This window comes from Pituophis catenifer, unplaced genomic scaffold (genome assembly GCF_029215685.1).
Source record: "Pituophis catenifer annectens isolate HBS135680 unplaced genomic scaffold, rPitCat1.0.hap2 SCAF_1, whole genome shotgun sequence".
Taxonomy (NCBI): Eukaryota; Metazoa; Chordata; class Lepidosauria; order Squamata; family Colubridae; genus Pituophis; species Pituophis catenifer.
Genome location: NW_027256881.1, coordinates 299,190,146 through 299,203,940, shown reverse-complemented (window position 1 = coordinate 299,203,940; position 13,795 = coordinate 299,190,146).

Below are 13,795 nucleotides of genomic sequence, written 5' to 3'. Positions count from 1 at the left end.
TCCTTTAATATAATTTAGATATGCTTGACTAGCAATATAATTTAGATGTGCAGACCAGCAATTACCCAGTACCATTCTGTGTGCAGTGAAATGGGTGGAAGGTATCTTTATCATTTCACTCCAGAGAAAGGCTCAAAAAGAGGAAAACCTGCTCAAGTGATTACAGATAATCTGATGTATTTCATGAAAAAGAAAGGCATTGACAAAAGCTTGAAGACCATTGGAGGAAATTCTACAAATGTTAATACTGGCTGTGAAGGTGGTGCCATGTACTGGGTAGAGGTCAAGCCAGAGCATCCACTCTGCTGGAGCTGATTGACTGGTCTGAAGGTGTATATGAGTCACTTTTGACGTGCAGACTGACTACAGCGAAAATAAAGAAGTTCATTGACGAATCAATGCAAGTACCACAGTGGCTCTGTCATGCAACAGAGAGATGTGTGAAACAGGTCACAGAGGCAGCAAGCAGAGTGTCTACACATGAGAAACACGAGGGTTATATATCAGAGGACAAGAAGCAAGTCAGCGGCTGATGTTGAAGAGCGAATCAAAAAAGACTTGATGAAACTTGCTTAAACATTTTTGTAACTCAGAGAATTGCTTTCTGGTGTTAGTTTATGATTGCATGGATTATTTTTTGCTTAGCTAGATAAGATTCATGGAGAATTTTTTTTTAAATTTTTGTAGCACATGGTGTAATTTTGAGAAGATAAAGTTAAGAGTATTTGTGGGGTACAGTATATGATCAGACATGGATTTACCATACCAAGCTAAACATTGTGCAATAGCAAAAATAACAGCAGATTTGAATTCATGACATAAAAACACATATTTTTAGAACCCCTCACTGAAAAAAAAATGCAAAAATAAATGTTCACCCCATTAAATGACACGTCCTAGTGATTATGAGCAAACCCTGAAAAACTTTATAAGCAAGGTGGTAAATAGGCTGGCGAGGAAAATGTATGTAAAAATCCACGAAATATCATGGGTTAGAAAAAAAAATTGGAGCAGGATGGGAGCAAGAAAAACAGGAAGTTGTTAATGGGCTTAAAAAAATGGTTTTTAAAAAAATGCAGGAGAATTAGTGGGAGGGGATTGTTCAAAGCAATATGGCTCATGCTTTTATTTTAACATGAGAAATGGAGAAAGAATCAAAGCAGCAGGTTCTGACACTTTTACAATGTTCATATCTGGCTGTGCCTAAAGCATCTCTGTATGTGGCTTTCCAGTACCACCCAAATAAGAAAAAAAAATCATGAGCGAAATGATCCTCAGCATATTTCATATCTGAACACTCAGCATTAGCAGCTGGCTGTGAAGAGGAAAACAACTTGATTTGTAAAGTTAATTCAGCACTGCCATCTACTGCTTTTCTTTAGACTCTGGAAAATGATGATTCACCTCAAAGAATTTATCTTGCCTGGAATTTCTGGCTGCACTCATCCCATGGCTCAAGCTTTTTAGGTGAGCTCTTGGCATTTCCATCTCTGATGAGTGGCCATAGATTGAGGCAGAATTTAGGATTCATATGCAAAACATCAATAGTTTTATCTCTGATTGTCCCATTGAAAGAAAACAGAAATTTGAGATAATAAAGCTGAGCTTTCCACCTGATATCGTGGAGAGAATTATTGCCAGCTTGTGTTGAAAGTTCTGGGCTAATCAACCAATGCTCCAAATTACTTTTCTATCATTAAAATTGTTTTTCAAATATTTTTGAAATTATTTTCCTTTAACTATCCCTTAGTTTATTTGTGAGAAATAACCATTATAGAAACTGAAAAAAAAAGATTAGATACACACAATATTCCTAAAGCAATATACATTCTTTTGAAAAGGAACCTTTTCTTCAGTGAGCGATTTAATAATTAAAAGAGGAAGATAATGAAAACAGTGAGGGGAGAGTTGAAATTAAACCTTTGCTTGGTACCTTCTAAAGTGGTACCATTTTGATTTATAGAGACCCAAGCAGGACAATAAATAGGATTGAATTTCATCCTAGAGGGGTTGTTTGTTTATTGAATAAATCTATATGGTTGCCCATCTAAAGGCAATCTGATCATCAATATAAACTGCACAGCCATCGTGGTGCAGTGGTTACAAGGCAGTATTGCAGGCTAATTCTGCCCACTGCAGGAGTTCGATCCTGTCTGGCTCAAGGTTGACTCAGCCTTACATCCTTCCGAGGTCAGTAAAATGAGGATCCAGATTGTTGGGGGCAATATGCTGACTCTGTAAACTGCTTAGGGAAGGTTATAAAGAACAATGAAGCAGTATATAAGTCTAAGTGCTATTGCTAAAATAAAAACCAATCCCCAGAGGCTCACTTTTTTGGATACTTCTATCCATTCATTCTTTCTTTTCCTTATTTCTGATAATTCCTGGACCATGAGAATTACTTTCTTCTCACTGTATTTTTCCCCTCTCACATTATGGACATGGAAATATGAATAGATCCAGGTGTACCAGGCTGGAAACGGCTCTTTAGCTCTTCATTTTTTCAAGCCAGTTTAATGTTTTTGATGAGTAAAGTAATACCTAGTGTCTGATTTGCTTGAACGATGTAGCTGTCATTCTCCATAACTAGGGAATTAAGTCATAATTGATTTCTAATAATTAGATTTCAGGTGTATGTGCAAACATAGATGCATTTTCCTCCAGGAATTCAAGACTGTATATATTGCTCTTTCTCCTGGTTTTAAAACAGTAATCCTGGGGGATAGATTGGCCAGAGAGGCATCCAATGAGGACTCATACAGTCAGCTGAAGGTAAAGAGGAGGACTCCTCAGTCCTAATCCAACACTGTAACCATGAATCACGGGGGTTTTGCTTTTAATTTCTCCTGTCCTATTGTGTATTCCAATTACATATTTGTAAGTAATTCTATTAGGACATAAATCCATACTTGACACTATGCAATGTGTGCATGTTTACTTTGGAGGAGATGAATTCCTTATTAGAGATGTGTGCCAATGATATATTGATAATTACAAGAAGTACTAATTCCGATGACTTTAAAGTCATGTTAGCTGATTTAGGAGTTGATGTAGAATTTTATAACTTCTGGCTCCAAGGCATAATTGTATACCTTGGAGCCAGAAGATGTAAGAGTCTTCAGCAGTTGTCATCTGATGGAAACATTGGGAATTTTGAGAAAATATTATGGATATCTACACTGCAGCTGTGCATACGCGCCCCCCCAAGATGGTGTTCAGGCCTCCGGTGTGCATGCGCACAATTCGGGGGACCCAGCTGGTGTTCAGAGCTCTCCTGCACATGCGACACATTTGAGCATGTGCACAAGAGTACTGGTGCGCAGCATGCGCATGCACAGGTGGCGTTCGCACGCTTGCATTGCACATGTGAAAACCACATGCATGCATAAATGGTGTGATTGCACGTGCAGCGCACAGTGGGGCACACACCCGAAAGCTGTACGCATGCGCAGATGGTGTGGTTGCACATGCAGTGCACGGTGGGGGTACACGTGAAAGGTGTGTGCAAGCACAGATGGTGCAGTTGCGCACGCAGTGCATGGGGCGGAGCTGCGCGTTAGCACCGATGGCATGTGCATGCCTGAATCACGGACCTGTTCAGCACTCAGTGAGTAAAAGGTTCACCACCACTGATCTATAGCTTTCTAGTCAGCTGAGGAGACAGTTTAGTTAGCAAAAATCAAAAATCAAAATATAATTAAAAACATAAAGAAAATAAGGGTGTTGTGAATTAACAAGAACAATCTGGTGAAAGGCATATGCGTTGTGGCTTGTCCAAAAGGCAGCAAAGGTAGCAGCTTTCCTAAGGAATGGCATTCTACACAAGGACACAAAGAAGCTCTCTTCTTTTGTCAGATAAATGAGCCTTAAACTTGTGGGAGCACAGTCAGGAGGGATTCTCTTCCAGTTCTTAAAAGCTGGACAGTTTCCTAATGGTAGGAGCAGGTCCTCAGATACTCAGGGCAAAGGCTGTTTAGAGTTTTAAAGATTAATACTGCCAACCTCTTAAATAGTATCTCGAAAGCTATTGACAAGCAGCATAGATCTTTCAATAAAAACCTGGATGCTGTATTTTGTACCAGCTAAAACATCTCAACATTTTTTAAGGGTAGCCTTCCGTAGAGGTATTGCAGTTGTCGGACTATAATAAAGATGTGTATAATGTTGCCAAATGCAACCTCAGAGATGGTCACAGTTGGCACATGACCTTTAGTTATGCATATACAATATGTACCACAGTTATTAAATAGAGATCCAGTTGCAACTTATTATCAAGAAACACATCTACACAGTAGAGTACTCTTTCAAAGGAAGTGAAACTCCACCCCAAATTAGGGAAACACTATACTTTGTTTTAAAACTTGATTTTAAGTTCTTCCTTACCTGCATCATGTTTGGACTGAAATTTCAGTTTGATCTCATTCAGTTCATTTTTAAACTTACACAACTTCCAAGGGTATCAAGAGCTCTATGGAGTATTAAGGTATCAAGGAGTTATCAAGGAGAAATAAAGCTCTGAATTATTTCTCCAATAATTTCCTATAAAGGTTCAGCAGAATGGAGAAGCATATTGAACCATGTTGACATGGTTGGAATGTCTTGGATCTCTAAGTACTCAGAAGCGTAATTAGAATTATTTATCATTTAAGCTAGTGCATGGCTTTGCAGCATGTTAGCTTTTTTTAAAATCTCCAAGTACAACAGATACTGTACTTTTATTATTTATTAATTATATTTATATACCGCCCTTCTCCCGAAGGACTCAGGGCGGTGAACAGCCAAGATCAAATACATAAATATATAAATATAAAAGTTAAAAACAATTTAAAACCAGATTAAATTCTTTGGCCCACAATTAAAAACATCCCATTAAAATCCAATTTAAAATTTAAACCATTAAAATGAGGCTAGCCCGGCTTGCTGGAATAACAAGGTCTTCAGGGCACGGTGGAAGGTGCGCAAGTCCGGGATCCTCCGTACCTCCGGGAGCAGCTCGTTCCAGAGGGCAGGAGCCCCCACTGAGAAGGCTCTCCCCCAGGGGGTCGCCAGTCGACATTGTCTGACCGACGGCACCCCGAGGAGCCCTGCCCTGTGGTAGCATACTGGCCGGTGGGAGGCTGTCGGCAGCAGAAGGCAGTCCCTTAAGTACCCAGGTCCTAAGCCATGGAGTGCTTTAAAGATGTTAATCAACACCTTGAATTGCACCCGGAAGACCACTGGGAGCCAATGCAGCTCGCACAAAAGAGGTGTTATATGGGAGCGCCCCGCCGCTCCCATAATCATTTTAAGATTATCTTTTGAACTGACAATATTTTTTTCATAGTTAATCTCATAATTAATCTCTTATTAATTTTTATACACCAGAACAAATAACCTAGCAGAGACTGCATCTGAAGTGTAAACTCGTATGTAAATATATTTTTTTCCCTGTGCCTAAGGCAAGTTCTATATGTTTGTTTCCCTCAACTGGTTGCCATGTAAAAGCTGCAAAGCAAATGACAAACTTGCATACAAAGTGAAAACTGTCAAATGTGTGCAGTATTTATAAATGAAGTAGCACATAGTATGATAGTTTGATGTGCTACTACGATAGAATATTGTATTATAAACTCATTTGCGCATTTTAGTCTTTGTGTAACATGAGGTTTTAAAATATATACAGTGGAATGAAGAAAGCTTGGATAATCAGGAGCAGCTCATTGTATGGAAGGATTGTGAGTTCTATCTTGACATTCAAAATAGATGTTTGGACTCGTAATGCTTTACATCCATGTACACTGTGTGTTTATTTAGCAGTCTCCAGTTGATTTTAGTCTATGTTAGGCCTGTGCTAGGTGGCTTGGACTGATTGCAGTAAGGTGCCTTGCTCACTAAGGGAAATATAGTTCTCATCTGGTTGAAAAGACACAATTTGCCTACACAAGGCACTTTGCAATAGCCCTCAAAGGCCTCTACCTATGCACTGAGCATGTGAAGAAATATCTTCTAGTTCTTTCATAACTACCTGAAAATTTACCCTCTAGTAGCTTTTGGTGTTCCATAATCTACACAAAATAATTGCTGGAGGAGGCTTCCAAAAACAGGCAAAATGGTTTTGCTATACTTCCATTTTAGAAGCTTTATATAGCAGCTTCAAATGGCTGCTTTTCTATATCCTTCATCAAAGAGGAACACTCTTTTTACTCACTGCCTGAGTAAAAAAATCTACACAAGTCTGAAATATCAGGTGCCCAACTGTCAGGTGCTCCAAGACATCATAAAGTTAGTTAATGCTTTGGACTAAGGAATTACTTTTTGTTGTAATTAAAGGACAGCAGCCATTATAGACAAGTCTCTGAATTGGCTGAGACTGATGCAGAATTTATACTCCTTTCTACTTCAACTTCAATTAAGGCCAGAACTTCACATTGCAGATTAGTGTAACTGGCGCGTTTGCTTTTTTCCTAGAGAAAAATATTTTGGGATAAGATATTTGAAGAGGAGAATTAAGGGGAAAGGGATTTAATCATTCAACTACCTCCTGTTTTACTACTTATTTCCCTCAATGGTATAGTTCCAGACAAAAGATGGAGCATTCAAATGAAAAAAAAAATCATACAAATAAAAAAGAAAAATGTAGGAGGTTTAAACACCCTCTCTTCAAATTACTTTTTCCAAGAAGAAACTGCTGGTGAACTTTTATCACATGAATTTATTTGTAGCTTGTGATTCTGCTTTATGAAAGAAGAGTAGAGTTTTACTGTAGATATATCTAAGTGAAGATGGTTTTATAAGGAGATCCTTTGGGAGAAAGAGTTAAAGGGAAATTAATATTTTATCTTTTGCAATTGGTCATTTCCATTTTGAAGCTGAAAATGAAAGATCATCTGTTGGGTGCTGCATATTCAACACTCTGTAGGAGTTCATTATAAAGCTTCATAAATGTGTACTACAGTTTATTAGCAGAAATTTTCCACGAAAAGTTGCAAACCTAAATCATTTTGTTGCCTTGTTTATATAAGCAGAACGATAGATATAATTATGCAAATTTCTCCAGTAACTACCAGGAATATATTTACTTTCTTAAAAAACCTATCTCCTATAATTTATTGAATTATTGTTCTCTTTGCTCTGATAAGCTTTCATTCATTCCAGGCAGATTGTATATAAAGTCTTCATAATGAATTATTATAATGAAGACAAAATACAGCCGTTGACAATCTGGGAAAGATTCAGAATACATACATTCAAGATTAAATATCTTGAAGATAAGCTTGAACAGTTTATAGATTATCCACCAAATGAAAAGAAAATTAAAAATCACTTGGGAGTAAACTGCCTCTAAGTCAGAAGAAATTTCTTCTTAGTAACAACTTCATAAAGACCCCAGTCTTCAGTAGAGTGTTTGGAACATAGGTTCATGCAGCGGCCACTCATGTAATTTTAATCATATTTTAATATTTAAGATGTTATTTTCATTCTATTATAGTAGCTGCAATGGTGTCTTGGAAACTGAGAAGGTATAAATTTTAATAAATAAACAATCAAGCAACATGCAGAGGCTTATCCTATGTTGCATAGGAGAAGAACAATTTTCAGTTATTCAACAAAAACAACAAGCAGTCATTCATTTTACCATAATATATTCATAGAAATAATGGAACTTGCATGAAAAAAGACATGTAAAATTGAAACATACTGAAAATGTTGCCATAATAAGAGGAAGTTACATGGAGATGTAGAGCAATCCTATTCTAGAGGTTTTAAAAGTAATATTTTGAAAGGCATATTTTGGAGAATTTTTAGTCAAAAGGACAGGATGGAAGACTAGAGCTACTACCACTTTTGTTTTGTGATTTAGATCATCATTTAATCCAGAATTATTTTGAACTGTTACAATAGGTATTCTTTTGCAAGGTTAGAGAGGTATTTTTGCCTGCTAACATGACCTTATCCAGAATGATGTATGAGCACAGATGTGCAAATGATGTTGGCAAAAGGTTTTTATTATAACTTCTACTTCTAATGTGTGTGTTATACAGTATGTATGGCACACATGATTTATATGAATGTTCATCTTGGTGAGTATTTGCTGTATATGAGAGAGAGAGGGAGGGAGAGGGAGAGGGAGAGAGAGAGAGGGAGGGAGAGGGGGAGGGAGGGAGAGAGAGATGGGGAGAGAGAGGGAGAGAGGGAGGAAGAGAGAGAGAAAGAGGGGGAAAGGGAGAGAGGGAGAAGGAGGGAGAGGGAGAGGGAGAGGGAGAGGGAGGAGACTGTGGAAATATTAATATTCAGTGTATGACAATGGTACATTACCCAAGAGATTACAGCATTAATACAGAGTAATTGTTTGGTTGCCCAAAACTGCTAGTCCACTTAGTTCATATTCACACATGAACCAAATGCACTTCGGAAGTGCATTACCGGGGTGAACTAGCTCTGCACTCTGAATGGCTAACAGCAGTCTGCAGCATCATCTGGGGCTTTTTCCCTCCATCTATGTCATCTCGATGTCAGGCATTGCATTTGGGCAGGTATGGCACCAGTTGGGTTCATACTTATGCACAAAGCACCATTATTTTTCCCACTGAATGATACCTATTTATCTACTTGCATGTAGCATGCTTTTGAACTGCGAGGTTGGCAGGAGCTGAAGCAAGTGACTCAAACTGTCATGCGGTGCTAGGACCTGAGCCACCAGACCACAGACCTTCTCCAGAGTGTTTAAGCCACTGAGGCATCGCGCCTCTTATGGAAATAAAATGAATATATTCTGTTCAGTTTACTGATTTTAATTTCTCTTAAATCAGCCATTTATTGAATTACTTCCTTATCAACAGAATGTAAAACTTTTAAGCCATGTCCTAAGAGATATTATTATATGCATAAATATGGAAAGACTCAGAATTACCTACAGTGGGTATATACCTCCTCTAGGAGGAATTCCTGGTGAATATGACAGAATTTGCAAATTGATTTGTTTGATTAAGGAAAAGACAACAAATACATTTATTAGTGACTGGAACACCAGTGAGGTATTTATGGACTTTTTTTTTTTGCTGAAAATGGCGGGGGGGGGGGGGGGAAGGAACTGGTGATTTTTGAATTTGATGATTAGAAATAGAGGAAGAAGAGTAATATTCTTCCAATTATCAGGCATCACAGAAAGATGGTGATTGAGGAAATGATCATTTGATTATAAATCTAAAATTCATAGAATTTCTCAAAGTGATCAAGAATATAAGAGCGTTGTATGAATAGCTACAAGATATTATGTCCAAAAGATGTCCCTAACACAGCAGGTTCTTACAGCAAAAATTAAATTGAGGACAAATTATTATTAAATTACTGCAAAACCACATGCAATTCAGAAGTAAAAAGTCCCTAAATAGCAATAAAACCATCAGAGACATTGATCACAAAACCCAACTTGATAGGCATCATATTTAGGATTAAATTTCTTGTGAAACAATGAAAAAGGGAGAAAGAAATCTCCCTTGTACCATTTATGGGATTAGGATTTTATTCAACAAACACTTGTGAAGTTGTTAATGCTTTGTTTCAAATGAACAATATACAGTAGTGCCCAACATTGTGGAAACCTTTTGGGGAAAGTGTATTTTTAAGGTTTGATGGCTAATAACATCACTTTTTTTGGAGTTTCAAGATAATCATATTCCACTGCTGGAATGGCCTGGGAATAGCCCAGACCTTAACCCAATTGAAAATCTATGAAGCCGACTAAAGAAACTTGTTAGTCAGAAGCGACCCAGCAATAAAACCTAGTTAATAGAAGCAATAATTAAATCTTGGGGGTTTTTTTATTTATTTAATTTATATGCCGCCCTTCTCCATTTATGCTGTCACATTATAACAGCTGCAGAACTAAAAGACTTGGTTCACTCCATGGGAAGACGTTGTAAGGACGTACGTAATTCATGCTAAGGTTACCCAACTAAGTATTAACTGACGTGATAATTTTTGTATATCTCATTTTTTCTATGTGTTTCACTTTTCTTCTTTATACTGTAACTGCTATTCTAACAGCAAATCCTTCATAAAAGTTATTGCATTACATTCTTGATTAAATTATCTTTCTATTAATATATAATTTTATGGTACTACTAAAAAAAGTGGTGTTATTAGCTAGTTTTAGAAAATACACCTTTCCCAAAAGATTTCCACAATTTTGGTCACTACTGTAAATGGATCATTTTACTCATGGGGCAGGCATAGATCTAGCCTTTATACAGATTTAAAGAGTCTTCTAGCCACTCCATAAATAAACATTTTTCCATTTTATAATATTTATTTTAGAATCTATATCAATAACCTTACAATTTTTCTCAATTCTCTCAGCATGTCTTTTATTTATTTATTTCATTTATAAAATTTATTGGCTGCCCATCTTATCACAGGGTAAGTGTAGTACTACACTTTTACTTGGGACCTTGGATAGCATTTATACCACTGAGCTCAATTCCATTCTTAAAACTAATCACCATCATTTCTATACAAATATACTGTATAAAATGTTCCTTTCAACATTTTCTCATTTCAGTTTCATCCAAAATAATCTCATCACTTTTATTTTTAACTTTATTCACCTGTTACTAGAAATGATAGTAGATTGTAAGAGAAGCCCTCCTGCACTACCTCCACTCACAATACTAGACAATACAGTAGCAACAGTAGAGACCTTAAAGTTTCTAGGTTCTATAATATCTCAAGACTCAAAATGGACACCTAACATCAAAAACATCATCAAAAAAGCACAACAAAGAATGTTCTTCCTGCGCCAATTCAGAAAGCTCAGGCTGCCCAAGGAGCTGGTGATACAGTTCTATAGAGGAATTATTGAGTCTGTCATCTGCACCTCTATAACTGTCTGGTTTGGCACTGCAACCAATCAAGGCAAACACAGACTTCAATGGGTAATTAGAACTGGAGAAAAAACAATTGCTACTAATCTGCCTTCCATTGAGGACCTATATACTGCACGAGCCAGAAAGAGGACTGTGAAAGTATCTGCAGATCTCTCACATCCTGAACATAAACTGTTTCAACTTCTACCCTGAAAACAACGCTATAGGGCACTGCAACGCTATAGGGCACTGCAAGTCAGAACAACAAGACACAAGGACAGTTTTTTCCCTCATGCCATCACTCTGCTAACACAATACACAACTAATTCCCACAACACTGTCAAACTATTTAGAAAGGCAGAATTACCATCATTATTCTCATCTTCCCTATTACCTATCTCCTTATCTTCTTACGACTATAACTTTGTTGCTTGTATCTTACAATTTATATTGTTTACTTAGTATCATAATATGATTTATGTTGATTGCTTATTTAGTATCCATGACTATCACTGTTGTATCTAATGTTTTATGATGAATGTATTTTTACAATAACTATGATAATGATCTATCACTATTGTATGTACACTGAGAGCTTATGCACCAGAGACAAATTCCTTGTATGTCTCATCACACTTGGCCAATAAAGAATTCTATTCTGTTCTGTTCTGTTCTATTTTCTATTCCATTCAATTCCATTCTGTGCACCCTTGTATATTCCAGTAATTCTCTTGGTTTTGTTGTTTTTCCAAGTGTCCAATCAATTCTATGATGTTTTTAGATTTCTCTTTATTCCTTTTCCATGTGAAGAATGAAAAGACCCACAATAAGTATGAATTCAAAATAAGCATAGTTTTTTAAAGCAAATACATCACAATTTTTATTCAGTATTGGGTCTACAAATGGGCCAGTTTTCTTTGTTCTCATTCATCCATTTATAGCTGTCTCAGAAGAACTTTTATCTTCTCCACCCACCCCAATTACATTCATTTTAAATGTTACAGTTTTTACCAGAACTGATATTTAATTCTACTGTCCCATTCATTTGTATAATAAGCAACCATCACCAATTTATGGATTCCTAGTTTAATTTATACTCACAACCATCAGCTGATAGCAATTGCATATTTTCTGATTTAGGTTTAGCCATTTTATTCATATTTAATTGCACATTTCACTCAACTCCATTCCACGTAAACCTTTATTCAGCTCTTTTACATTATTTCCCTTTCTCTTAATTTCACAGACACACAATGTGTCTGTATTTCTTTTTCATTTCATTTTTAGATTCCTCCTCTTTGACATTTACTCCCCTTATATTCCAAGCTGCAATTTTTCATACACTATAGTCATCAATCTGCTGTTCATCAATCTGCCATGGTCAATGAATACATACATGATTTCTAGAAAAATAGAGAAAGTCTAGGCTAGGTTCCCAACTTAGTTACTATATATCTGTGGTATATGCAGCATTCCTTGCTAATAGTAAGAGTAGTATTGTTCAGTATATCACAAGCATAACCAGTTTTACACCAAGCATGCTCATGTTTTCCACTCCAAGATATGATATGTAAAAATTACCTTGCAATTCAGTAATTGCCTTCACCACCAATTAAGAGATACAGTATGTGCAATATAGCAATTCACATTCAGAATGCTTCAATTCAGGTTAAAGGGAAAAAGTCTCTCCATCAGTCATCAGTTTTCTGTGCAGGGAGAGTTATCCAATCCCATCATGACTGCCAAGTCCATGCATTGCCTGATCCAGTATGGACTAATATTTAGAATTTGGGAAAGGAGCATTTGTACAGGCACACAGTGTTTCAGTGCTCATCAATCCCTATTAGGCAGAAATTGGATTTGACTTAATCGTACAATACAGTTTCAAACTTTGTCATTATTTTGGTCCAGAAATGATTACTCATCCCTTTAATTTTTTAAAGCAATCTGGAAGACATTTACAATATGTGCTAAACCCAGTGACAAACACAACTAAGCTTTCAATAATAAATGGCACTTAAAGACAGCAGCCCTGCTGGAATGTGATTGCCCTTATGTCCTGCTTGAAGCTTTTCATCAGCCTCTGATCCCCCCTCATAGGAAAAAAGAGGTTGAAACGGATGTAGCTTGAGAGGAAACCGAAGAGAATGTAGTTGAACTCCAAGTGATAAGCTTGTCGTTTCTTCCTTATTCTACAGGTCATTGCCTTTCTGAGTTTCTAGGCTCAGCTACATATCCAAAGAAGGCTGCCTGGAAGAGCTCCAGGTAGAGGTGCACCTCTTCCGGATTTTCACAGACGGCTGTTTATACCCCCGCCTCTCCAGCGAGGGAGCGAGAGTGCGGCGGTTGGTGGTGCTGAAGGGACAGCTCCCTGTGGCGCTCCTCAAGTGAACGCACATCAGGGCGCTGAAGGGGAGGACAGCTCCCCTGTTAAGACAAAGCAGGAACCTGTGGGGGCTGCAAAGGGAGGACCCCCACTGAGCCCTGTGCATTGGAGAGCTGGTGGCAGCGGCAATGATTCTAACGGGAGCTCTCTGAGTCCTTCCGCTCTTCACATTGCTGCTGCTGCTACTGCTGACAAAAAAGCAGCCACTGGCCTGGGGCGCCACAACATCTAAGGAGGACGGTGCTGAATGGACAGCACCTATTGCTTCGTTTCAGGCATCTAGGTAAGTCTGTGTAAATGTGTGCGCGGGCTTCTATGTGTGTCTCTGTGTGTGTGTGTGTATGCGTGTGTATCTGTATGTTAGGGTGGGGGAATCCATAAAGGCTACTAGCAAGGGGATTCCAAGGTTATTTAATAATCCTGGCAGACAGGTAACCAGACGAATCTGAGTTCAGAAGTGGAGAAGGAAGTCACTTGGCATCAGGATCAAAGTGCTGGCTCAGAAAAGTTCTTTGCTGTTTTAAGCTACGTGAATTAAAGCCAGAAGAACCTTTTCTTGGAGAAA